The 24,330-nt window shown below is 49.9% G+C and overlaps 1 long non-coding RNA gene and 1 pseudogene across 1 annotated transcript; both read right to left on the bottom strand.

Moving 5' to 3' along the window:
* Positions 1–203: 203 nt before the first annotated feature.
* LOC119269710 lies at positions 204–24,330 on the bottom strand (annotated as a pseudogene).
* On the bottom strand, positions 12,454–13,115 carry LOC119269711. Its single transcript, XR_005133686.1, has 3 exons — positions 12,822–13,115; positions 12,593–12,729; positions 12,454–12,512 (listed from the first exon to the last, which is right to left on the bottom strand). It is a non-coding gene; the product is annotated as an uncharacterized LOC119269711 (long non-coding RNA).

The raw sequence follows: 24,330 nt of genomic DNA, 5'->3' as shown, positions 1-24,330 counted from the left end.
GGTCGGAAAGTATAGGATCTTTACCTCCGACTTGCATTTTTTGGAGGTACCAATGTCAAAGATGTACTTGACTCCCCAAGATAACTTGCATTTTTTGGAGGTACCAATGTCAAAGATGTACTTGACTCCCCAAGATAACTTGCATTTTTTGGAGGTACCAATGTCAAAGATGTACTTGACTCCCCAAGATAAACAAAGGTGGGAAAGGTGAATGTGTACAACAATTCTTCGCGATCCGAAATTTCATGTACAAGAAAGCGCTTATTTGCGATACACCAAAAAATTCGCCAAAGCTACAACACGCCCTTATTACCGATATTCACACTGGGAAAGGGAAATTGGACGATTGGCCTGGATGATGAACTACAGTTTGTTTCACTCCCTCAAATTTTACAAGACACCCATTTCTGTTTCCTAACCACATAAATAAATAAATAAATTGGACCCATATCTACGCTATGGACAACTAAGAATTGAACGGGAGACAACACTTCTCAAGATATCGAGAAAGCAATTGAAGCAGGTCTAGTCGCTCTTCTTCTACAGGGGTGGATGGTGGAGTAAGTGGGAGTTCTGCAGGCAGGTGTCGGTGAAACGAGTCTACAGCAGCTGCGACGCCATCTTCGTTCCCTATTGCTATTGCCAGTTCCAATGATCGTGATTTTACCTTCAGCAAAGTAGCAGGATCAGTTAGCACAACATTGCATCTGCTCATTACCAAGGAATGTGTTTAACCATCATAAGATTAACAGCATACTTCCCTATGTAGTGAAGATGGCAATGAGCACATCATAAATGTCTAGAAACACAGATTATAAAATGAGCAAGAAAAGTAGTGCTACCTCAGGATCAAGCATGAATCTGATTGCATTTGAGAGTGCCTCAGTAGTAAGCTCTGTTACACGGATAGGTGCAGGACCCACACCACGCGCATGAACTATCTCACCCCAGAAGAACTGATCGCCAAAAAAAGGCACTACGGTGGTTGGACACTGTTAACAGCACAAAGAGCAGTCAAGTACATTCACAAAAGAATGGTGATAGTAAATGATAAACAAATGTAGGTTTCTCGAGACTAACTACAAGAGGTCTTATACATCGAGGATGTCGTGCATAACAAGCATGAGATAATGAGTTTTTTTATTTTACAAACATTGCAGATAATATTGTCAGCTGAACCTTTCATATGGTTTTGTTCCAGTGGTGGCTGGTGAGTGCCATGTTTTGTGTAAAAAAGTTTGAAGGTATCATCATGTCCAAAGAGATCTTATGTTCATTCAGTTTGGGTGAAGTGAACTAGGTCCCTGAACTATTTCAGGGGCGTCATGTAGACCCTCGAACTATGGAAATCGTCATCTAGGTTCTCGAGGTGCAATAAGTGTGCCATCCGGGTCCAAACTAGTTCATCACTAGAATAGTCAGGACCTATATTTTGCCTAGCATGACACGCTTATTGCACTTTATGGACTTGGATGACAATTTTTCACAGTTCAAGGACTACATGACACCCCTAAAACAGTTCAGGAATCTACAGTGCACTTCACTCTTTCAGTTTCTATCAGTGGTGCAGACTAGTAGCTTACCCCAGCTATCAGGCCTGCAGCTGTGGTACCTGCTCCACCATGATGCACCTTATAAACAAGCAAACAACCTGATTAGTAACTGTATCCAGAAACGGAAGCACTACACTATTACTACTGGGTGTGTTACAAGATCAGTCCGAAGCAAGATTTTAACTGAAAGTACCTGTTCAACTAATATATTGCTGCTAATTGGAGGTTTGTATTAAATAATTTTAGTACGCTTTTTTATAGAAGTCGGTGCCATGAAAGTATAGCACATAATGGGAGCAGAACGGTAATTGTTATAGAGAAGAAGACAACTTCCCATTTTACTTCATGCTTTCATCTATTAGACACTCCCCAGCAGCCCAAAACTATTGTAATCAAGACAGAGCCATGAAGAAATTCATTTTTGACATGCTTAAATGAGTAAGCTGCTGACATGATATTAATGACCTCTGACAGTTAGAGAAAATTTCTTCCACAACTTTCTAATTTTTGTTTGACATTACAAAAGTGCACAAAATTCATTATCATCATGCTGAACCACTTTATGAAAATTACTGAAGTCAATAAATAGTGGTGTTGAAATAGTAAACTCACTACTGCCGTACAGCGAACCAGTCATGAGGACAATCCTCCAAAATGAAGACGTCAGCTGGAACTTCTGAAACTGCAGATGCATGTTGCATAGATAAATAACAAGGCAGAGGGGCAAACTATGTACTCCCTCCATTCCATAATTCTTGGAACGGGGGGAGTACTAATGATAAATCCTTTCTAACTACCTGTGTAAGTTTCTACAAGATGAACGAAACATCAGTCTGCGACAACAATGCTATAGAAGAGTGCCGACATGTTCGAGTACAATATAAAGATTCCTCAATACAGGACAAGCACTGGACAGAATATTTAAGAACAACCGGTGTCGGTGTACTAGAGTAGGGGTACCCTAGTATCCCGAACGGGCAGTCGCAGCATCCCGCGGCAAGGCTTGCCGGGTGACCGCCAAGGACCTCCGTGGTTCCTTCGGAGCCATTCAAGAACAAAGTATCCAAACCAAGACACCATAAGACCCCGGCAAGAGGAGCTTGCCGGGAAGGCCAACCAAGGCAAGGCCTTAAGGAGACAAGACCCCGGCAAGAGGAGCTTGCCGGGAAGGCCACCCAAGGCATCTCAAGGAACTTGCCGCGGCGCGCCTCGCGTCCCGGCAAGGCCCGGTGAGCGACAAGCTCCCGGACGCGAAAAGACAACGACCGCGGCAAGGCGCTTGCCGCGGCAAGCCACCACTCTGTGCCCACGCTCCAACACATCCACCAACGTGTCGCTCTGGGACCCTTCCAGGCGTGCGTGGCGGGAGGCTGTGCAGCCAGCGGTGCGCGGTGGCAAGCGGCGCTGACAAGATTGCCATCGTGGCAAGCGGTGGCGTCCCTAACGGTCCCTTTTGCACTGTTTAGGCGACGCAGACGGGCATTTAATGCCCTTGTCCCCTGCCGTTAGGGTTAGGTATGATACACTGTAGCGGGTAGCTGTACCTACCGCAGCACCTTTCCATTTTTACCCTTCGTCTCCGTTGCCACCTGTCGGTGACCCCTTGAGCATATAAAAGGAGGCCCGTGCGCAACGTAGAGGGGGTTAGCTAATTCAGAGAACACTCAGGCTCGGTCTCGTTAGCCGCTGGTGTGTACTGTAGCACTCCGCGCTCCCGACCAAGAACTCAATACAAACCACAAAGCAGGAGTAGGGTTTTACGCATCCGTGCGGCCCGAACCTGGGTAAACTGCTCGTGTGCTTCGCCTCGATCTGCTCTTCGTGCGACCTCCGCCCCCGCCGAACCGAAAGGGACTCGGTCCGCCGGTCCCATAGGTGTTCGTGGATTAGTCCCCCGACATCTCTGGCGCGCCAGGTAGGGGGCGTCGAGGTTGTGTGAACCAGATCCGGCGTTCACGCGAGCTAGATCTTCGTCACCTTCATCAACATGCCACCGAAGAAGAAGGTTTCGGAGGCAGCTGCTCCGTCCGCGCCGAGCCCACCACCGCCGGAGCAAACGGCTGGTGGGGCAGACGCCGGCGGAAGAACGGGCGTCGACGGAGGAGCTCACGGTGCTGCCAGGTCCAAGGACAAGGCTGCGCTGCCCATCGGCGGCGTAGCCGGCTCCCACAACGACCGGGCGCATTCCAAGACCTCGGCGTCCGTACATGCACCGCGCCCATCTCAGGAGGCGCGGGACCGGCAGCGTTATGGTACTCACAGTACCATGCGTTTGCTGGACCAAGATCGAGCTGGTGGATCTCGGAGTGCTCAAGACCAGCATGCACGCCAACATGCTGACACGAGCGAGGCACGGTCGCCTGGACGGGATACTGCTCCTTCTAACATAGTTAGAAGTCCGAGCATATCCCGCTCCTCGCACCGTTCGCCACCGCCACCCGTCACTGCAGCAGAAGCTTTAGCGCGAGCTCAACTGCTCCTGGACTACCCTCCAACGGCAGACAAGATCGACGACTGGAGGGCCACCATTCAGAGTCTCATCGGCTTCGCCAACGGCGACACTCAGCAGCAGCCGAGCACGTCACAGCCGCGGCAAGCCAGCCAGGCACGAGCCGGTGGCGACAAGACCGATGGGGGTGCAACCACTGTGCACTCTCCGCCCCGAAGGCCAAGATCGCCGACTCGCCGGATCCACCTCGACAGCGACTCCACTGCGTCATCAGATCCACGAGCTCGTCGCGATCAACGCCAAGTTCTCCATGAACGACAGCAAGAAGACGCTCGTACTCGCATCGAGCGCCGAAGAGAAGCGCGACGTCAATCGGACCAGCGCGCTGGGCCCTCTGTTGACGTGCATGCGCCAGGGGAACTAGGCGACTTGCCGTACGCGGTAGGTTGCCCTGCGTTTACTCGTGAGCTGCGGCAAGTCCAGTGGCCCAGCATGAAGAATTTCAAGCCAGATGTACCAGAGAAGTACGACGGCAAGTCGCATCCGTCGGAGTTCCTCAGCATCTACACCATCGCGGTGCAATGCTGCCGGGGGACGGGACGACAAGATCCTTGCCAACTACTTCCCGCTGGTGCTCAAGCCCAACGTAAGATCCTGGCTCATGCACTTGCCGGACAACTCCATATCCTCCTGGGCAGACCTTTGCCATCAGTTTGTCGGCGCCTTTACAGGCGGCCACAAACCTCATGGCCAAGAGAGTGACCTTCATCTGCTCGCCCAGAAGGAAGGAGAGCCCCTGCGCAAGTACATTTAGAGGTTCAGCCGTGTACAGCACAACATCCCAGATGTCCACCCTGCCGCGGTCATCAGCGCGTTCCATCAGAACGTGCGTAACCGCAGGATGCGGGAGGAGATGGCGATGTGCAAGATCAGAGACGTCAGTGAGCTGTATGCCCTGGCCGACAAGTGTGCACGTGTTGAGGAAGGGAGGAAACTCCCCGGAGAGAATACAGGAGCAGGAGGATCTGACAGCGAGGATGCAGCCCCGGCAAAGAAAAACCGGCGGCGGAACAGGAAGAAGAAAGGCAAAGATGTGCTAGTCGTTGAGCAGTCCGGCAACGAAGGTGGCGCCAAGAGAGCCAAAGTTGGTAGCTCCGGCAAGGAGATTGCCGCATGCACCAACTGCCAAGCTGTGGCAGTCGCCGACAAGCAGGACGGCACCGACAAGCAGTACTGAAAGATCCACCGCACCAAGGGCCATGACCTCCAAAACTGCAAGAAGGTCGAACAGCTTGTCCAGCAGCAAAAAGGCAATACGAGCGACGCGACAAGGAGAGGGCCCAAGGTGGCGATGGAGAATCCGGCAAGAAGCGCGCCGGCCGGGGAGGACGCCGTGGCAAGGCCAAGCAGCAGCAAGGAGACAGACCTCCCCGCGGCCGCGACAAGGATGAAGATGATGACGACGACGAAGACATGGAGGATGTCGAGACCAGTGAGCAGGAGTTCCAGAAAGCCACAGAGGTCTTGTGCGTTGATGGCGGTGCTTCTCTGCATACTTCACACCGCCAACTCAAACAGTGGGTGCGGGAAGTCAATGCGGCGGAGCCACCCGTCGAGTCACGCAAGCTTCTGAAATGGTCCAGCACGCCTATCATCTTTGACATTGAGGACCACCTTGATCGCACAACTGCGGTCGGGTGCTTGCCGATGTTGGTTTCACCAACTATCCGCAACCTCAAGGTCACTAAGATGTTAGTTGACGGCGGGGCCGGCTTGAACCTGATCTCCTCCACGGTACTCCAGAAACTCCAGATCCCTGACAGCGAGCTTGAAGAGACCGACACATTCCAAGGAATCAATCCGGGAAGGAGCAAGCCGAAGGGGAAAGTCACGTTGCCTGTAACATTTGGTAGCGAGCTGAACTTCAGGACTGAGAGGGTCACTTTTGACGTTGCCGATATTCCATTGCCTTACAATGGGATACTTGGTCGTCCAGCACTCGCCAAGTTCATGGCAGCCTCTCACTACGCATACAACATGCTGAAGATGCCAGGCCCGATAAGCGTCATCTCTGTCCCCGACGACAAGAAGGATGCTCTTATCTGCGCCGACAAGATCTACCGGGAAGCGGCAGCCGCAACAGATCGCAAGTCACTTGCCGTTGAAGCTCCCGGGGGGAAGAAGAAGACCAAGTCCGGCAAGAGTTCTGATGCCCACTCCGGCAAGCGCACCTCTTCGGAGTGCTGCGCTGCCGTCGAGGACGCACCATCGAGCTACACCGGCAAGTGTAAGAAGACAATGGCAGCTCCGCCAGAGACGAAGAAGGTGTCCGCCAAGGAGGACGGCACTGGTGGTACCTTCACCATCAGTGCCACTCTCGACCCTAAATAGGAAAGCGCGCTCATTGCTTTTCTGCGGGCGAATGTCGACGTGTTTGCGTGGCAACCATCTGACATCCCCGGTGTTCCCAGGAAAGTGATTGAGCACCACCTTGCCGTTTGTCCTCATGCGCGGCCCGTCAAGCAGAAGATCAGGAAGCAAGCAGTGGAGCGCCAAGAATTCATTGCAGAAGAGATCAAGAAGTTGGAAGCAGCAGGCCTTGTCAGAGGAGTGCTCCATCCTACGTGGTTGGCCAATCCTGTAGTCGTGCGCAAGGCGAATGGGAAATGGAGACTTTGTATCGATTTTACCGATGTTAACAAAGCTTGTCCCAAAGACCCATTTCCTTTGCCGCGCATTGACCAGATTGTTGACTCCACAGCCGGATGTGATTTGCTTTCATTTCTTGACGCATATTCAGGATACCATCAGATCTTCATGGCAGAAGAGGATGAGGAGAAGACCGCATTTATTACTCCATGTGGCACGTACTGTTTCATATGGATGCCTTTCGGATTAAAGAATGCTGGTTCAACATTTGCAAGAGTAGTCCATGTCGCTCTTGAGCCACAAATACACAGAAATGTGGAAGCCTATATGGATGACATAGTGGTCAAGAGCAAGGACAAGGCAACTCTGATCCAAGATTTAGACGAGACCTTTGCAAATCTGCGCAAGATCAGCTTCAAACTCAACCCAGAGAAGTGTGTGTTTGGAGTCCCCTCCGGCAAGCTTCTCGGGTTCTTCGTGTCTCAGCGGGGAATCGAAGCCAATCCCGACAAGATCAAGGCCATTGAGCAGATTGAAGCACCAAAGCGCGTCAAGGATGTACAAAGACTTGCCGGTTGCGTGGCTGCTCTCAGCAGGTTTATCTCTAAGTCTGCTGAGCGCGCCCTGCCATTTTTCAAATTATTAAAAAAGGCAGGTCCAATGAAATGGACTCCGGAAGCGGAGGCTGCGCTGCAAGACTTGAAGAGATACCTGTCCTCCCCTCCAACACTTGTCGCGCCTAAGCCACAAGAGAAGTTGCTGCTGTATATAGCGGCAACCAATCAAGTGGTTAGTGCTGCGTTAGTGGCAGAGAGGGAGGCAGATGACCAGCCAGCAACCACGGCAGGCGCATCCAGCGACAAGCAGGGGGCTTCCCCGGCAAGCTCTGGTCCCGACAAAGATGGATCTGCGCAGATGCGCGAGGAGATACAGAAGAAAATGGTGCAGCGCCCAGTTTACTTTGTCAGTTCCCTTCTGCAGGGGGCTAGGTCAAGGTACTCTGGCGTGCAGAAATTGCTTTTCGGCCTTCTCATGGCCTCGAGAAAGCTGCGCCATTACTTCCAAGCACATGAGATCACAGTTGTCACTCGCTTTCCGCTGAAGAGGATACTACAAAATCCAGAAGCGACAGGCAGGATTGTTGAGTGGGCACTGGAACTGTCAAGCTTTGGCCTTAAGTTTGAGAGTACTTCAACTATCCAAAGCAGAGCATTGGCAGAATTCATAGCAGAATGGACGCCAACACCAGATGAAGAAATTCCAGAAACGAGCATCCCCGTCAACGAAGCGAGCAAAGAGTGGCTGATGTACTTTGATGGTGCTTTTTCGCTGCAAGGCGCCAGCGCTGGCGTGCTGCTTATCGCACCCACCGGAGAGCACCTCAAGTACATAGTCCAGATGCACTTTCCCAAGGAGCAAGCAACAAACAATACTGCAGAGTATGAAGGCTTGCTTGCCGGTCTCAGGATCGCGGCAGACCTTGGGATCAAGAAGCTCATTGTCCGGGGTGACTCACAGCTTGTCGTCCGCCAAGTGAACAAGAGTTATCAAAGTCCGTTGATGGAAGCTTACGTCGATGAAGTGAGAAAGCTAGAAGAGCACTTTGACGGCCTACAGATGGAGCATGTTCCTAGAACTCAGAACGCCATTGCCGATGGCCTGTCAAAGTGCGCTGCACTTAAGTTACCTGTGGAACCAGGGATCTTTGTGCTCAAGCTGACTCAACCGTCCGTAACGCCATCAACTGGACAGAGCAAGAAGAGGAAGTTGATTTCTGGTGACTATTTTCCGGCAGAGCTTCCCGAAGCCACCCCCAAGAAGGTCCCCAAGATCAACGCCAAGAGCGCTGAGGAGCAGTCTGCTCCGGCAAGCCCTAAGGTTTGTTCCGTTGAAGCAGAAGCTCCCGACAAGTTTTGCTCCGGCAAGCTTGCCGGGGAACGTCAAGCTCCGGCAGAGCCGCAGGTTCTCGCCGTAGAAGCGGACGTTCCCGCAGCAACAGATTTACCTTGCGCTGAGGAGCAGTCTGCTCCAGCAAGCCCTAGGGTTTGTTCCGTCGAAGCAGAAGCTCCCGGCAAGTTTTGCTCCGGCAAGCTTGCCGAGGAACGTCAAGCTCGGGCAGAGCCGCAGGTTCTCGCCGTGGAAGCGGACGTTCCCGCAGCAGCAAATTTGCCTTTAGTCCTTATTGTCGAGCCACAAGCTCCAGCATGGGCACAACAGATTGTCCGTTTCCTATAGACAGGAAAACTTTCCGAAGAGCAAGAAGAAGCGAAAAGAGTAGCCCGGCAGTCAAGTATGTACCAGTTTGTCGACAAGACACTGTACAGAAGACTCAACGGTGTGAAATTGAAGTGTATTCACCGGGAAGACGGACAAAAGCTGTTGGCAGAGATACATGGAGGCGTATGTGGTCACCACATTGGCGCAAGAGCACTTGTCGGCAAAGCATTCCGGCAAGGTTTCTTTTGGCCAACAGCCCTCCAGGATGCAACTGCACAAGTAACCAAGTGTGAAGCGTGCCAGTTCCATTCCAAGCAGATACACCAACCAGCTCAAGCTCTCCAGACGATCCCTTTATCCTGGCCATTTTCGGTCTGGGGGCTCGACATCCTCGGCCCCTTTCCCCGAGCAGTCGAGGGCTTTGAGTACTTGTACGTCGCAATCGACAAGTTCACAAAGTGGCCGGAAGTGGAACCAGTGAGGAAGGTGACAGCACAGTCAGCAGTCAAGTTCTTCAGGTCGATTGTTTGCCGCTTCGGGATCCCTAACAGGATAATCACCGACAACGGTACGCAATTCACGAGCCGCACCTTCATGCAGTACGTCCAAGATCTTGGCGCCAAGGTCTGCTTTGCTTCTGTTGCTCACCCAAGAAGCAACGGTCAAGCGGAGAGGGCAAATGCTGAAGTGCTGCGCGGGCTCAAGACCAGGACTTTCGACAGGCTGCACAAGTGCGGAAGAAACTGGATCGAGGAGCTGCCGATGGTTCTTTGGTCGATCAGAACGACGCCAAATCGAGCCACTGGCCAGACACCTTTCGCTCTAGTCTATGGAGCAGAGGCAGTTCTCCCCACGGAACTCGTATACGGGTCACCTCGAGTGCTCGCTTATGATGAGCTCGAGCAAGAGCAGCTGCGACAAGATGACGCGCTGCTCCTTGAGGAAGACCGTCTTCAGGCTGCTGTGCAAGCTGCTCGCTACCAGCAAGCTTTGCGCCGCTACCATAGCCGCAAAGTTAACGCCAGAAGTTTCGAGAAAGGCGACCTTGTTCTTCGGCGTGTTCAGTCCGCCAAGAATTTCAACAAGTTGACGCCGAAGTGGGAAGGCCCTTACCGGGTGAAACGAGTCACTAGGCCTGGCGCTGTCCGCCTTGAGACCGAAGATGGCATTCCGGTGAGCAACTCCTGGAACATTGAGCATCTTCGTAAGTTTTACCCGTAAGGCGCGGTTGCCGGAACCTGTTCCGGCAACCACCTTTTGTACAAGTCTTGCCGCTGTTGCATGTAATCCTTTGTACAAAGCCGGGCGCAGACCCCGTGCACAAGTAAAGCTCATGTGCTCCGCACATTTTGTCAATTTCATGCTCTCTATTTTTTGGCATATATGATCTGACACTTTGTGCAGCACCTACTCCCCGGTAAGCAATAACGAGCCGTAAGGCTCCATATCTTTATTTTCTCTTCTTTCTTTTTTTTCAAGGAAAGGAAGGTTCCCTCGCCCACAAGTTTGCCGGGGGGGAAAGGAGAAGATAATGGTATGGACCAAGCATCGTTCAAGAAAGTTTCGCCTTACCGGGAAGCAAACAACAGAAAAGCTAAATTGCCAAAGTTTGAGAAATCAGATTTTTAAAATTTTTAAGTTATCTCCCTTGAACGACCGCACTTTGTATGGAAAACCTGTGCGCGGAGGAACCAACTCGTAGCTAGTTGCGCCCTTACTTTGTTTCGAGTCCGCTCAACAACTTAAGTGAGCTGCAACTAGTTGCGACAAGGTTTCTTGTCGGTAGCGGCACCGCCAGCAGGCTGCTGACGTCCCACACTCAACGCTCGCGGCTCAGGTGCCTGCACCGGCAAGTTCCCTAAAAGCGTAGGGCAAAAACATACAAAGGGAGGAATCAAGTAAAGGGAATAACATTGCAATCATTACCCAGAATAGAGTTATATTACAAAGATAGCTTGTCGCGGCTCTAACAGATTGTTTTCATAACATAACGAACAGCGACAAGAAAAGAAGAAATGGGCGGCCTAATCTCCGCGGTCGCCTTGGATCCTCTTGATCCCGCTCACCTTGTCCACAATGGGTGCGACAAGGGCCTTGAGCGCCTCCAGATCGGCATCAGGCGGCAGGGTCTTGAGGACGTTGGTGAGGTTGATGCCCGGATTGCGGAAGGCCACCTTCACCAACACTTTCTGAAGAGCTCCCGCGCAGATCTTGCGCGACTCGTCGGCCAGCTACTTTGGGATCCTCTCCCGGAGTCGCTGGAGGGCCGTCGCCACGCCCTTAAAGAACAAGATGAGCTTGGCGCTGGGCTGGAGGTTCTCGTCGGAGGGATACCCGAGATCCTCCATCCCCAGCTGCGCCAACTCCCTGTCAATGTCTGTGGCAGCATTCACGAGACTCTCCGTCCAGTGCTCCACAGTCTCCCTGAATGCGTTTTGGGTGGCGGCAACACTCTCTAGCAGCGCCTTGTCGGCCTTGATCTCCTCCTTCAAGGCCGCCTCCTGCTTCTTGGCGCCGTCCAGCGTCTTGGTCAAAGTGGTCATCTTTGACTCAAGATCCGCGTTGGAGTCCTTGGCGGCGCTGAGCTCTTTGCCCTTCTCGGCGAGATCAGCCTCCAGCCGCGCCACCTTCGTCTCCAGCTCCTTCCTGGCGGCCTCGGCGGCTGCGGCAGCGTCCTTCGCCTGTTTAAGGGCTCCGCCGAGTTGTTGCTCGCGCGCGGCAAGCTCCTCCTCGTGGGCGTCAAGATTGACCTTCCGCTGCGCCAGCTCGCCCTCCTCCGCGGATAGCTTCACGGCGGCAAGCCGCTGTTGCTCTTCGATTTCAGCTTTTTCGAGGAGGAAGGCCTTCTGCGCTTCGTCGAGTTGCTCCCGCTCCTCTGCCAAGGACCGACGAGCTTCCTGGTGGAAGCCCCAGAGCTCCTCCGCGCGCTTCTCGATGTCTGCTCCCGCCTTCGCGACAAGCGCCTCACGGGACTCCAGCTTGGCTTGCCACGCGCGGTAGAGCGACACCAGCTTCCGCAGCAGCCGCTCCTCCTCAGGCTCGTTGCCGCTGCTTGGCGCGTCAACCACCGTCAACCCAGCAGAGGCAAGCACCTCCCCGTCGAAGATCTCCCCCTCGACCGGCGCCCTGGAGCTTGACGCCCAGGGGAGGTTAATGAAGACGTCGTCGCCGGCCTTCAAGTAGACGCCTGGCTGGGGCTCTTCGGAGCCTGGCGCTGCGGCAGCGGCGGACGGGTCGGCGGTCGGTGTAGCGCCTGGCGCTCCTGCGGCCTCAGGGCCGTCAGTGCGATCGCCAGACCCCTCGCCAGTTGCTGCGGGCAGCCTTGGCGGCCTCTGCGCCGGCGGGATCGCCAGCACCGGCTGCTTCTTCGGCGGCAACCTCGGTCTCCATCGGCTCCGTAACAGATGGGTCTGACAGCCGGGAAGGGGAGAAGAATCAAGCAAAAACCCAAGAAGAACCCAAGGAAAGTTTTAAAGCAAAAGGATTACCTGTGCCGGGTTCTGCAGTCGTGGTCTCCACCGTCGGGGGGCCGCTGGTGCTGTCCCTTGCCGGAGACTTCTCCCTTACCGGAAAGCCCTCCCTTGCCGGAGAGCTCTCCCTTGTCGGAGGATTCTCCCTTGGCTCTTGCTGGGGCTGCTCTGCTCCTACGCAAATCAACAAGCAGATATCAGCAAAGACAAGTACCCATGCGCGCCTCGCAGCGGGAAGTAAATCATACACTTACGCTGGGGGCTGCTCTGGAGAAAAGTCGTCGGGTCCGGCAAGGTTGTCTGGGGCGCGCCACCTGCTGTCGTAGTGGGCTCGTCCTCGATGACGATCACCAGGACCTTAGCTTTCTTTGCCGCTCTCTGGGCCAGGGTCCTAAAGAGGAACAAGTTCAGAAAGAAAAGCAAATGAGATACAAGACAAACATCAAGAATTGAAGAACTACAAGTACAGCAAGAGAAGCTTACTCTTCTTCTTCTTCCTCGTCGGAGCTGAACGCGGAGAAGTCGAAGTCCGGCGCGCGCCCGGCGCGAGGAGGCGGAGGAGAAGCTTCCCTTGGCCGCTTGGCGGGAGCAGTGGCGGTGGTCTGAGACGGCCCCGCTCCAGCTGCTGGCGCGGCGTGAGCAGCGGCAGGAACTGAAGCGGTGGTCCGGCTAGATCCCGCTCCAGTTGCCGTCGCAGCATGAGGCGCTCCCGCGGCAATGGTGTTTGCCGCGATGGAGCGTGTCACGCGGCGCGGCGACTGTTGACCCGCTTGCCGCTCCGCTACATCACCGGCCTTGCGGAGACGCCTTCTTGGTGGGGATGAAGGTTCTGCTTGCGGCGAGCTGCCCGAAGATGAGGAGGAAGAGGAGTTGATTTCCAGCGAGCCACTCGTGTCCTTGGCGGGCTCGCTCGGCTCGGCGTCACGCCCGGCAAGCTCCTTCTTGCCGGCGGGCTCCCCTCGCTCGGCACGGCTTGCCGCTTCTGCTGCATCTGCCTCCTCCACGGTGAATCCAAATTCGCCCGCGGCTGCGGCTGCCGCTGCCTCTTCCAGCCTAGTGGCAATGAGCGTCATCTCTGCATCGGTGGTGTTGCGGGTGAGGCTGTCCTTCTCGTCGGAGCGGATCGGCACTTCCACCAAGTCATCGAAGAACTGCTGCACGACGTCGTCTGCAGGCTCCTGCCAAGTTGGCACAATTCCATGCGAGTCGCACAGCGGCATCATTGCACGGATGCGGTCGAGCGAGGAGTTGTTGCACAGCGGAACGACACCCCCCGGCAACCTGAACACCTCGGGATGTTGGGGGTCATACTTGAACAGCTCCTGCAGCATCGCGTTGAGCTCCAGGACAGTGAAGTTGAAATTGAGGCCCGGCCGCAACCTCATGATATCTGCCGCATTCTTGAACTCCCAGGCAGGTCTCCCTCGTTCCTGTAGGGGGGCGATGCGGCGGCGAAGAAAGTCTGCGCCAACAGCGCCTACAGTAAGCCCGGCAAGCCTGAGGCGTAGGATCCTGGTGACGGCAATCTTCAGCATGTCGTCTTCCGGGGCCACGTCACTCCAATCGCTGCCGCGTGCTACTGGGGTTTGGCGCCGGATGGTGAATGGCTGCGGGTTCTCCTCGTCAGTCCAGCACCAATCTGCTCTCCACTCCTCCCACTTGCCGCGGAACTCTCCTTCCAGATAGGTTTCCTTCTTGCCGGCCCTTGAGATCCAGGCGATTCCGCCGGATAAAGGTTCTCCTCTCTCTACTCGGGGTATGAAGAAATGGCGGAAGAGGGCTACACTGGGGTGGACTCCGACAAAGTTTTTGCAGAGATGTGCGAAAACTGTCATGGTCAGAACGGCATTGGGGGTGAAGTCAAGGAGGTGGAATCCGTAGGTATTCATGATGTCGCAGAAGAATTCAGAGAAAGGCGGGCAGAGCCCGCAGTAGAAGAACAATGCGAAGAAAGGGTATCCGTTTGGGGCCTTCTTCCAAGCGGCGGCGGGGAGTACCTTCGTGCGCGGATGCGCGCGCGTCTCCGTCGATCAGAAGAGGTAGTAGTTCTCCCTCAGCTCCTTCGCGGCAAGTTTGTGAGGGAAGACGGCCCGCTCCTTCCGCAGCGCCGCAAGCCGCTGCGCCTCGGTCGACTTCACGACCTTCCCCTTGTCGGCTTTTGGAGCCATGGCGGAAGGAAGAGGTCGACGGCGTTGATGGTGCTGGTGGCGATGGGGGGCGGAGCGCTTCTCTCTCTCTTTCGGCTTTGGGAAGACGAGGAGCGGCGGAGATTTTTGAGATTAAAGCAGCAACGGGCGAATGGACGAACTACCCCTGTTTCCCCTGCTTATAAAGAGGAAGGGGGCAGACGTTCCGCATTTTCGAATAAAGAAACCACCCACGATCTCGCCCACGATGCCGCATTCAACGCGTGCCGTTCGGGGAGGGCGCGGTGGATACGGAGAGAGATACGGCGTAACCTAGGCCGCGCGTGCCCGTGCCCTGTTTTGGGCCTGGCCCAACAGCGCTCGGCACCGTGTATGGCCCAGGCCCGGGGGCTCCTGTCGGTGTACTAGAGTAGGGGTACCCTAGTATCCCGAACTTGTGCACGGGCAGTCGCAGCATCCCGCGACAAGGCTTGCCGGGTGACCGCCAAGGACCTCCGTGGTTCCTTCAGAGCCATTCAAGAACAAAGTATCCAAACCAAGACACCACAAGACCCCGGCAAGAGGAGCTTGCCGGGAAGGCCAACCAAGGCAAGGCGCTTAAGGAGACAAGACCCCGGCAAAAGGAGCTTGGCGGGAAGGCCACCCAAGGCATCTCAAGGAACTTGCCGCGGCGCGCCTCGCGTCCCGGCAAGGCCCGGTGAGCGACAAGCTCCCGGACGCGACAAGACAACGACCGCGGCAAGGCGCTTGCAGCGGCAAGCCACCACTCTGTGCCCACGCTCCAGCACATCCATCAACGTGTCGCTCTGGGACCCTTCCAGGCGTGCGTGGCGGGAGGCTGTGCAGCCAGCGGTGCGCGGTGGCAAGCGGCGCTAACAAGATTGCCATCGTGGCAAGCGGTGGCGTCCCTGACGGTCCCTTTTGCACTGTTTAGGCGACGCAGACGGGCATTTAATGCCCTTGTCCCCTGCCGTCAGGGTTAGGTATGATAGACTGTAGCGGGTAGCTGTACCTACCGCAGCACCTTTCCATTTTTACCCTTCGTCTCCGTTGCCACCTGTCGGTGACCCCTTGAGCATATAAAAGAAGGTCCGTGCGCAACGTAGAGGGGGTTAGCTAATTCAGAGAACACTCAGGCTCGGTCTCGTTAGCCGCTGGTGTGTACTGTAGCACTTCGCGCTTCCGAGCAAGAACTCAATACAAACCACAAAGCAAGAGTAGGGTTTTACGCATCCGTGCGGCCCGAACCTGGGTAAACTGCTCGTGTGATTCGCCTCGATCTGCTCTTCGTACGACCTCCGCCCCCGCCGAACCGAAAGGGACTCGGTCCGCCAGTCCCATAGGTATTCGTGGATTAGTCCCCCGACAACCGGGCTATCGCCCTATCTAAGAGGGTTTCCCCTCTCCGCTGGTTGGCCCCATAATTTAAAAATGATGAATAGGTAACTTACAGCTTCCAAGATCTCCCCAACCACGGCTAATGATTCCTCTCTGTCCCGTTTCTCTTAGTGCATCCAAAATGATAGCAGTGACCTTTTTTTCATCATCAAGAGGCTTCAAACATAAAATACAGCACATGATAAGAATTAGATAGTTACTCTTGTATCAACAAAACAAAAGCAGAGGAAAATTATATGCTAATATTCTAACCCATTTTAGTTTTAGGTAAATTCTACTGCATAGTGTTGTTGCTTCTTCTTTTTATGCCTTGCAGAAACTTTTGGCGAACTCATCTCGTTTGACTCCAAACAAAACATTGATAGCTCAGTTTTTGGTACATTCTAGTTATTATAGCAGGTTTTTAGATGAAAACAAATTTAGATTGAAAGTAGATAAAAAAAGGTAGCCAGATGTTCCAACTCTTGAAAAAAATCCAGCACTGGGGTGCTTAGACACATTTTTTAGTTGTAACTGGTTTCGACTTCTGATACCTTTCCTCGGATCCTGGCTCCTCCACTGAAGGGGGAGATGAAGATGGAGGCATGGCTCGACCAAGTGCGCACGGTGGACTTCCTACCCAGTATGGTGCGTAAGACCCTGAGTGGGACTCTGAGTTGGCAACTTTTATGGTCTATGACTTATGATTTCCTCGTGCAATCTATCTCCCTATATTTATCAGATAATCTTGGCTAACTTGCAAAGTAAAGAGAATCCTAATAATATATGGAACTAAAAGATACAGATCGAATTGCGCATGACGGGATGAATCAACAATTCCACTACTTCCGTATTAAATCTGAAGACATGTGATCTTACAATCTATGTAGGTTATACATTATTAAGTAGCAACAGAGACATTAACATCATAATAAGTTCATGACATGATTAGTATATCAAGTAATGACCACCGTTGGCAATGATTCCCAGGTCTTACTTCCAAGATAAAAGAATCTAAGTAAAACATTAGAAAAAAAATTCATAGCTAGTACATTCATCATGGGGGAAAAGATAAAATATATATGGATTGTGATCAAGAATGGTGAAATCATGCTCATGAAAGATAATTACAGTTCAAGGAACCAAAGAAACAGAGGTGTAACTACATGTAGCAAAAAAGAGATGCATTACAGTCAGAATTACTTTTTTTTACCCTGTTTCTACAGTGCATTTTTATAAATTTTCTCATAAATTATATGTACAGATAAAGCAAAGGAAGTCCTTTATAATCATCATAAGACCTTTTCACATAAAGTTCATACCATGCTGCCAAAACCGATGTATATCGGTTTGGAACCTTCTTGAAGCCACTGTGAGAACTCTAGCGGCGGTTGATACTTTGTGCCAAGATTTAAGAAGCAATAACCCACGACATCCACAAGAGAACCCCAATCTGCAGACAAGAATATAGTTAGTGCGGCCAACATAAATCCAATTATTAAAGCATAAACTTTGCAACAACATGAGGTTTCTATCAGCTAAAACTTAACAAATGACTAATCTAAAAGAACTTTTATTTTCATGTAAATGGAAGGGTAGGGCCCTACAGAAATATATTACTAATAATGTACGACAGTAAGAGCCAAGGATCCAAAGAAAAAGCTACAAACACATGGCAAGTCAATCTGGCCTGGCTAAGAAACAGGATAAACTTTGTATGAAGTTTGTTCTTAAAACACAACCAACTAATCCTCCTCTTCCTACACAAAGTGCATACAAAATAAACCTTCATTTGATGCAATTAATCTATCCAATTAGACGGAGTTCAGTCATCTGCCTGGGCATTCTAGCGTTGAGCCATTGCAGTTCAGTTCGTAATAATCTTCCAAATGATGCTTATTCAGTGAAACCTTGGATAATTAACCTTTCCTAGACCCAACATAAAGTTTCAACTTGTGTCTCCTCGAAAAGTTCATTGATAAGATACAGCTAACCAAAGTTTATAAACCAGAAAGGAATCTATCGGAATAAAGATAGTATAGGCATGTGCTTACACTCAACATAAACCCAAAAAAAGTGAGGATCCATAGGAAAGAATAGATATTATGCCGTATGCATGTGGAAGCTTGTTTCATAATGGATACAGATGTGATAAACAATTTCAAATTTATTAACTGATAAATACTGAAGATCGCAAAATTAACTGAAGTAATATCAGGATACCCTTTGGCTTTGGCATAAGGTGAGGACTCCACATGTATCCTGTAGGTAAGTGTGATATGGATCCATGGTACGTGCTGAAGTAAGCAATAGGGGGCAAGTTTAACTTCTTTCTGAAATCATTTATGAATCCTCTTGTGCCCCACCAAATTATTAAATCCACAATAAGATAGGATAGCTGAAGCCAAGGGGTAAAGATGTCAGAATCGGAATGTCCACATTTTGGAGGAAAACTGAGACAGAACAATTTCGCAAATATATACAGAAATGGACTAATTCACATGTTTAAAAGGCATGTGCACAATAGTGAAAATGTTAAGGATGTACCCTGTAGGTTGCACTCTGAGGCGTTCGAGCCAATGGATGAGGGAACTCATTAGTTGGCCTGCCTACAAACATTAACAATTAGGAAATATATATAGCAACCTCACTTAAATAGTAGTACATCACAAATATTTATTAGTAAGCAGAGTGTTGTTCTATTTTTTACAGTATCATTGAGTCGCTACAATTTCAAAAGATTACATGTTTCATGACCCTGTTAGCACTGTAGCCAAAAGAGATAAGCTAGCATGCATGAGAAATGCCTAACATCCTATACAAAGCTAAAGGTTAGCACATTTGGGGCTTTTCACTACAAGTTAAGATATTTAGATTAAAAGGTGCAAATTTAAGGTATAACAACTCATTCAGGTTCTTGACTAGCGTTATACTTTACAAAGGATAGCTAGCATGCATGAGAAATGCCTAACATCCTATACAAAGCTAAAGGTTAGCACATTTGGGGCTTTTCACTACAAGTTAAGATATTTAGATTAAAAGGTGCAAATTTAAGGTATAACAACTCATTCAGGTTCTTGACTAGCGTTATACTTTACAAAGGATAGTCCTCACTACTCACTGGACCTTCCCTGGGAGTCAACTGTGAATCTGTCATAGGCTGATAGCTGTTGGAAGTACTCTTAAGGAATGGGCAAAATATTCTCTATTAGGTGAGTAAACAGTATGAAGAGTATAAGTTCCGTTGTTCTTTGTGCAGTATTATAGTGAGCAGTTCCAGAGGGATTCTATACAAGACATAATATTCTAATGCAATCAACAGTAACTAAGAGACACAGAAAAAAAAAGTGATCTGTTGTCTTCACAGGATAAACATGACGACATATTTAAAATTGTGAAATGTTTTCAAGCTGGCAGTGAACAGTACAGACTTACGTCCATGGAAAAGTAAAGAAGATGTGCAGAGGTACCCCAAGTGCCTCGGCAATATGAAGATGTCCTGGAATTATACGATTTTTTGTTAGGACACAACACTATAATACTATTAAGAGACACACTATGGAAATGTTGTATGAATGCACAAGACAACACATGGGAGAAAGGTAATCGGTTACACTATGATATTGGGTCAATGAACCACTTATATCTTCAAAGTTTGAGTTACTCTTCAGGTTGGTAGAACTTTGAAGCTAAAATTAGTTCAGTCTTCAGTGAAATGGAAAAGATAAAGTAGAGATTAAGATCCGATATGAGGCTTAGGCCACATATATAAAGGTAAACCTGAGAACGGTTTTTCTTTAACCGGGTGTTTTGGGTCAGCTTCCCCTGTTGTGCTTGTATAGTTTGGTTATTGACAGGTTGAGTCTGACTACAGGTTGATTTAGTTTGGTTTTGTGTAGAAAATAACTGGGTGTGGTTAGGTATGGGTTTTAACTGTTCCAGTTCCAAACAGTTTAGACCCATAGGTCACACCCGGTGGGTGAGATTGGTTGACTGCTGGCCTCTTCTTCCCGCTCGGCCGCAGCTGCTCATGGCTCGCTGGCCCCACCTCCGCGACAGCACCGATAGCGGCAAGCTGAGGCCCCACGGCTACCCATAGCGGTCATCCGCCGCCGTGGCTGGCGCACTCTGGCAACCTGGTCTGGCTTGCCACCAGGCAACTGGCGATAGAGGCCGCGGCGGTCAGTGCTCGTGCTGCCATGAAGATGTAGTAGAACAGCAACAACTTTGAGATAGCATGTACCTAATCCTACACGCAAGATAATATTGTGCTTAGCAAGTACCTAGTCCTACACGCATTTCAGCAGTGCACTAGCTTAGCTGTAGCTTCTAGTCAATATATGTATTTAACTAACTTCTTGTTCTCTGAATTTCTGTGTCTATCCTCAGTTCGAAACCCGTGAGAGCTAGTGCAGCTGACAGAGCACAGCCCAGCAATGTATAGGCTTCAACCCATTTGAGCGAATGGTTCTCAACCAATGTCAGCAAACGGTTTCAATCCAGATTGGCCCTCGGTTCACTTCAGTTTGGGTGGAAATATCGAATTGGTTTGGTTTTGGTTGGACTGACGGAATTGTCAAATGGGTTTAGTTGAGGCTGGGTTCCCAAGTTTATTCGTGCGGTATGGTTGAGGTATGGTGCAGTTTTCAAACCATTCTCAGGTTAAAGGTATTTACTGTGGCAACTAGCCACACAATTACAGAGGATATACATGTGATTTGGTACAAGAAGTCAGAAACATGTTAATTAAATCAACAAAGGTTGCAAAAATCTTATAACATGAGGCTAAGGAGAAGTATAGTGATTGATAGACAAACCTAAAGCAGGAGGATTTGCTATTATTGCCTGAGCTCTGAAAGGTATTCCAGTATCCAAATCAGGTTCTGTGCATGCAGGTAGAAGAGAGAAAATGATTTCCTTCACCTGCTTTCTTTGAACAGAAATCTCTGTGGGCGCGGCCATTAAAAACCCTTTGTTTTTTGTCATGTCTGCAGTTGAAAGTGCATACCTTACTAATCGAGTGTGACTGTGCACATTTACACATTTAATTTGCTTAAGAATTACTCCCTCCGTGCCAACATGTAAGACGTTAAACGTCTTACATTCTGGGACGGAGGGAGTAGAAGTCATCTGTTTCTTAGAGAACAATGTAAAAGTTGTGATGTCTTATAATTATAAAAAAAAAAGTTGACTATCACATGCAAAACATTCTCAAAAGTAGAACAATCCAGTCAACAAAAGATAGCCAAATGCATATATAAGGGCAATAGACGGCAAAACATACACTGGGCCATAATTCGTGGATCACCACCCAATGGGTAGAAGTCAACACCAGCTGACTTCACAAAAGTACGGAAGTTGACATGAGATGCCAATCTAACATGGTGACCAAATTCCTGCAGAAAATACCATTATTTCTGTTAAGAGGAAGAACATATATATGTACATATAAGGTAGGCTAAAATCAGTGTGTTAGTTTCTGACAGTTACACGTGAAACTTGAACAACATTGTAAGATATATTTTTTCGTCTTTGCTAAGACCGAAGATGCTGTAGGACATCATGATTACTTGTAAACTTAAACAGCAATGCAGATGTCTTTCTTTTCTGTGAAAAGTTCGAGGGGGTTCAAGCACGGAAGCACCTCCAAGGTAGACACTTGCTGAGTTATTCTTCCTTTAATTAACGGTCGATGACGAAGCCACCTTATGCATGTAAAACTAGTGCTACTCAAATGTTGGATATATCAAATTTTGGGTAGTGCTGCAGATAAGTAAACAATCAACATAGTTGTGATTTCAAAGAATAGCGAAACAGGCATCAGCTCGCTGATAATGTCAACCGTGGGACAGGCAGTAACAATCCCATCATCCAGAAATTCCAGAGAAATTATGTGAAGTTAACTCCTATTTATTTGAGTGCATACCAATAAAGTACAGAAATATCATATATTTTTTCAAGAATGCCCGTTTGTTATTTGGGATATCTAATGGGCAGTTGCAGGTTCACTTGCCTGAAGTCTTTTAGCTAATGCTATAAACGGCTGAACATCCCCTCGTGTTCCAACGACAAGTATAGCAATCTTCAACTTCGGGACAGACTTGCTAAATCCAGATTTAACTTCTTCAACGTCACGTGGCACAGAACCAAAAGCATCAATCTCTGAGAGCTCTGATGCGACAAGGGCACTACGGGTCACATCTACCTCCAGTGTACCATCTTTCTGGATCTTTACCAATTTCTCAATTATCTTCATCTGAAATACCAAACAACAAAGAATAGTTATAACAAGTAGTATGACGAAACTGGATGTTCACAAATTCTTCTCAACTAAAACCAAGCTCTAGTCCGCCAAGATTGTGGTAAACAGCAGACCAAACATCAATCTATTTTCGGGACCAGCATAACCAAGCAGACAGAGTCATAACTGCGGCTATATATTGCTCCACTGGAGGAGACTAGTATGCACTAGCACCAACTCTTAATATTAGAAGGTCAACAAAACTACTACATCACTGGTATAAGTACAGACTGACTAACAATTTCACAGTGTGTTAACAGTTTTTGAGGAAAAATGACACATGTTATACTAAATGTGCAAAGGTATCAATCAAAGTAAGTGCTAGCAGGCTTACCTTCTCATTTTCTGATAGCATATCCAACGTGAGGTCACACTTAAGCAACCTATCAGAGTATGACCTTACAAAATCGTGATCTTGCCCTCTAAAACGACTAGAAGTTGCAGTTGTGGATTTACTATGACCGAATCCTGTAGAAAACCAGAACAGCTGTGAACAATGATGTTTCAGAGCTAAAAATACACATGTACAGAATAAGCCAATTCTACTATGCACGTTGACATTTCTGTTGTTCTATTAGGCGATTTTCCAGATATTGTTTAACAAGAGAAAATGACTTAATTCTGAATAGAGTGCAAAGTGGCGTCATCAGTCGGACTACCTGATACAATTGGGAACTAAATTTTGCAACACTAATATTGAGACTCTCAACACTAATGTAGGGAAAGGCTGCGTACAATAGACCCAAAGTGGTCGGACCCTTCCCCAGACCCTGCGCAAGCAGGAGCTACATGCACTGGGGCTGCCCTTTTTTAATATTGAGAGTCTGAGACAGATGATTTCTACATGGTGTTCCGCACAGTTCCATTGAAAACGTCGTTGTTCCTTAAGGGGAACTGAAAGTGCAATAGATTGATGCACATACTAATTATAAACAGTTTTGCTAAAGCACATCTAGATGTGCCATAAGTATTGCACATCTAAGTCCTATGTCATTGATCTTACGTTGAGATTCGTGTGGATATTTTTTAATTTTTTTTCCTCTCTATACTTGATTCACTCACTTAGATGTGCAATAACTAGAGCACATCTAGATGTGCCCTAGACACACCCAATTATAAACAGCTTGTCTAATTCACATCTAGATGTTTTCTAAGGATGTCACATCTAAGCTCCAACAAATAAGGCAGCAACAAGGAACAAAAAAAAAGCTGGGATAAAAGAAATAGACCACAAACATAGTGGACATCAGGTGTCACATCTAGATGTGTCCTAGACAGACCCAATTATAAATAGAGAACATGGCTAGTAAACCGCACAAATCAAAATAAAAACAAATGATAGCCAGTCCACTGGTTCTCTACAGTAGGAGCGAAATTGGAAAACCGAAAGCAGCAACCTGCTACACTGAACACTACAGTTTACACCTTGGCTCGAACTGCCCTTCAACATTTGGAGGTTACCTTGACTAAAGCATAAAGGCAGCCCCCTTTTTTCATCAAAACGTAAAGCACCCAATCCGCCAGACATTTACATTGTCAGTGATACTGAACTTGGAGACACAAGGCAAGGTTTGACTTTCTGACTGTAAACCCCTGATGTATGCTGAATCCTAACAAATCACACGCCCCACTGAGCATAGAACAGAAAACAAAATCTCGAAGCAGACCTTCCCGGCGCGAGGAGGGGAACCCATCGGCGTCGACCGATCCGGAGAACCGCTCGTCCATGGAGCTCAGCACGAACTCCCTCGTCCCCTCGGCGAAGGAGGAGGAGGACGACGAGGCGCCCGCCCCGTCCCGCCCCGCTCTCCTCCTCCGAAGGTCGCCGCTCCCGGTCCCCTCTCCGGCCACCGACGTTTCGCTGTTGCACCCCATGCCCCCCTCGTGGAAGGCGAGGACGGGGTTGACCGGGCCGGCCGGGGGAGATGCTGTGCTACTGCTACTGGCGCCCGCGACGCCGCGTTCGCATTGGCCGCGCCGCGTGGAGGCGGGAGCTTCGAGGCCCTTGGGGAGTATGGGCGCGGCGCGAGGTGGGGGAGCGGAGAGGGACGTGCAGCTACGAGGCTGCCGGCTCGCTGCCGAGAAGGGTGAGGTGGAGGTGGACTCGCTGGCGTTTGGTGCGGGAGCGACGACGGGCGGGTGGAGCCCGTCCAGATGCCGTTTCCGC

The sequence above is a fragment of the Triticum dicoccoides genome, chromosome 3A, assembly GCF_002162155.2.
Source record: "Triticum dicoccoides isolate Atlit2015 ecotype Zavitan chromosome 3A, WEW_v2.0, whole genome shotgun sequence".
In the NCBI taxonomy this organism is placed as follows: domain Eukaryota; kingdom Viridiplantae; phylum Streptophyta; class Magnoliopsida; order Poales; family Poaceae; genus Triticum; species Triticum dicoccoides.
This window is presented reverse-complemented; position numbering and strand designations above follow the sequence as displayed.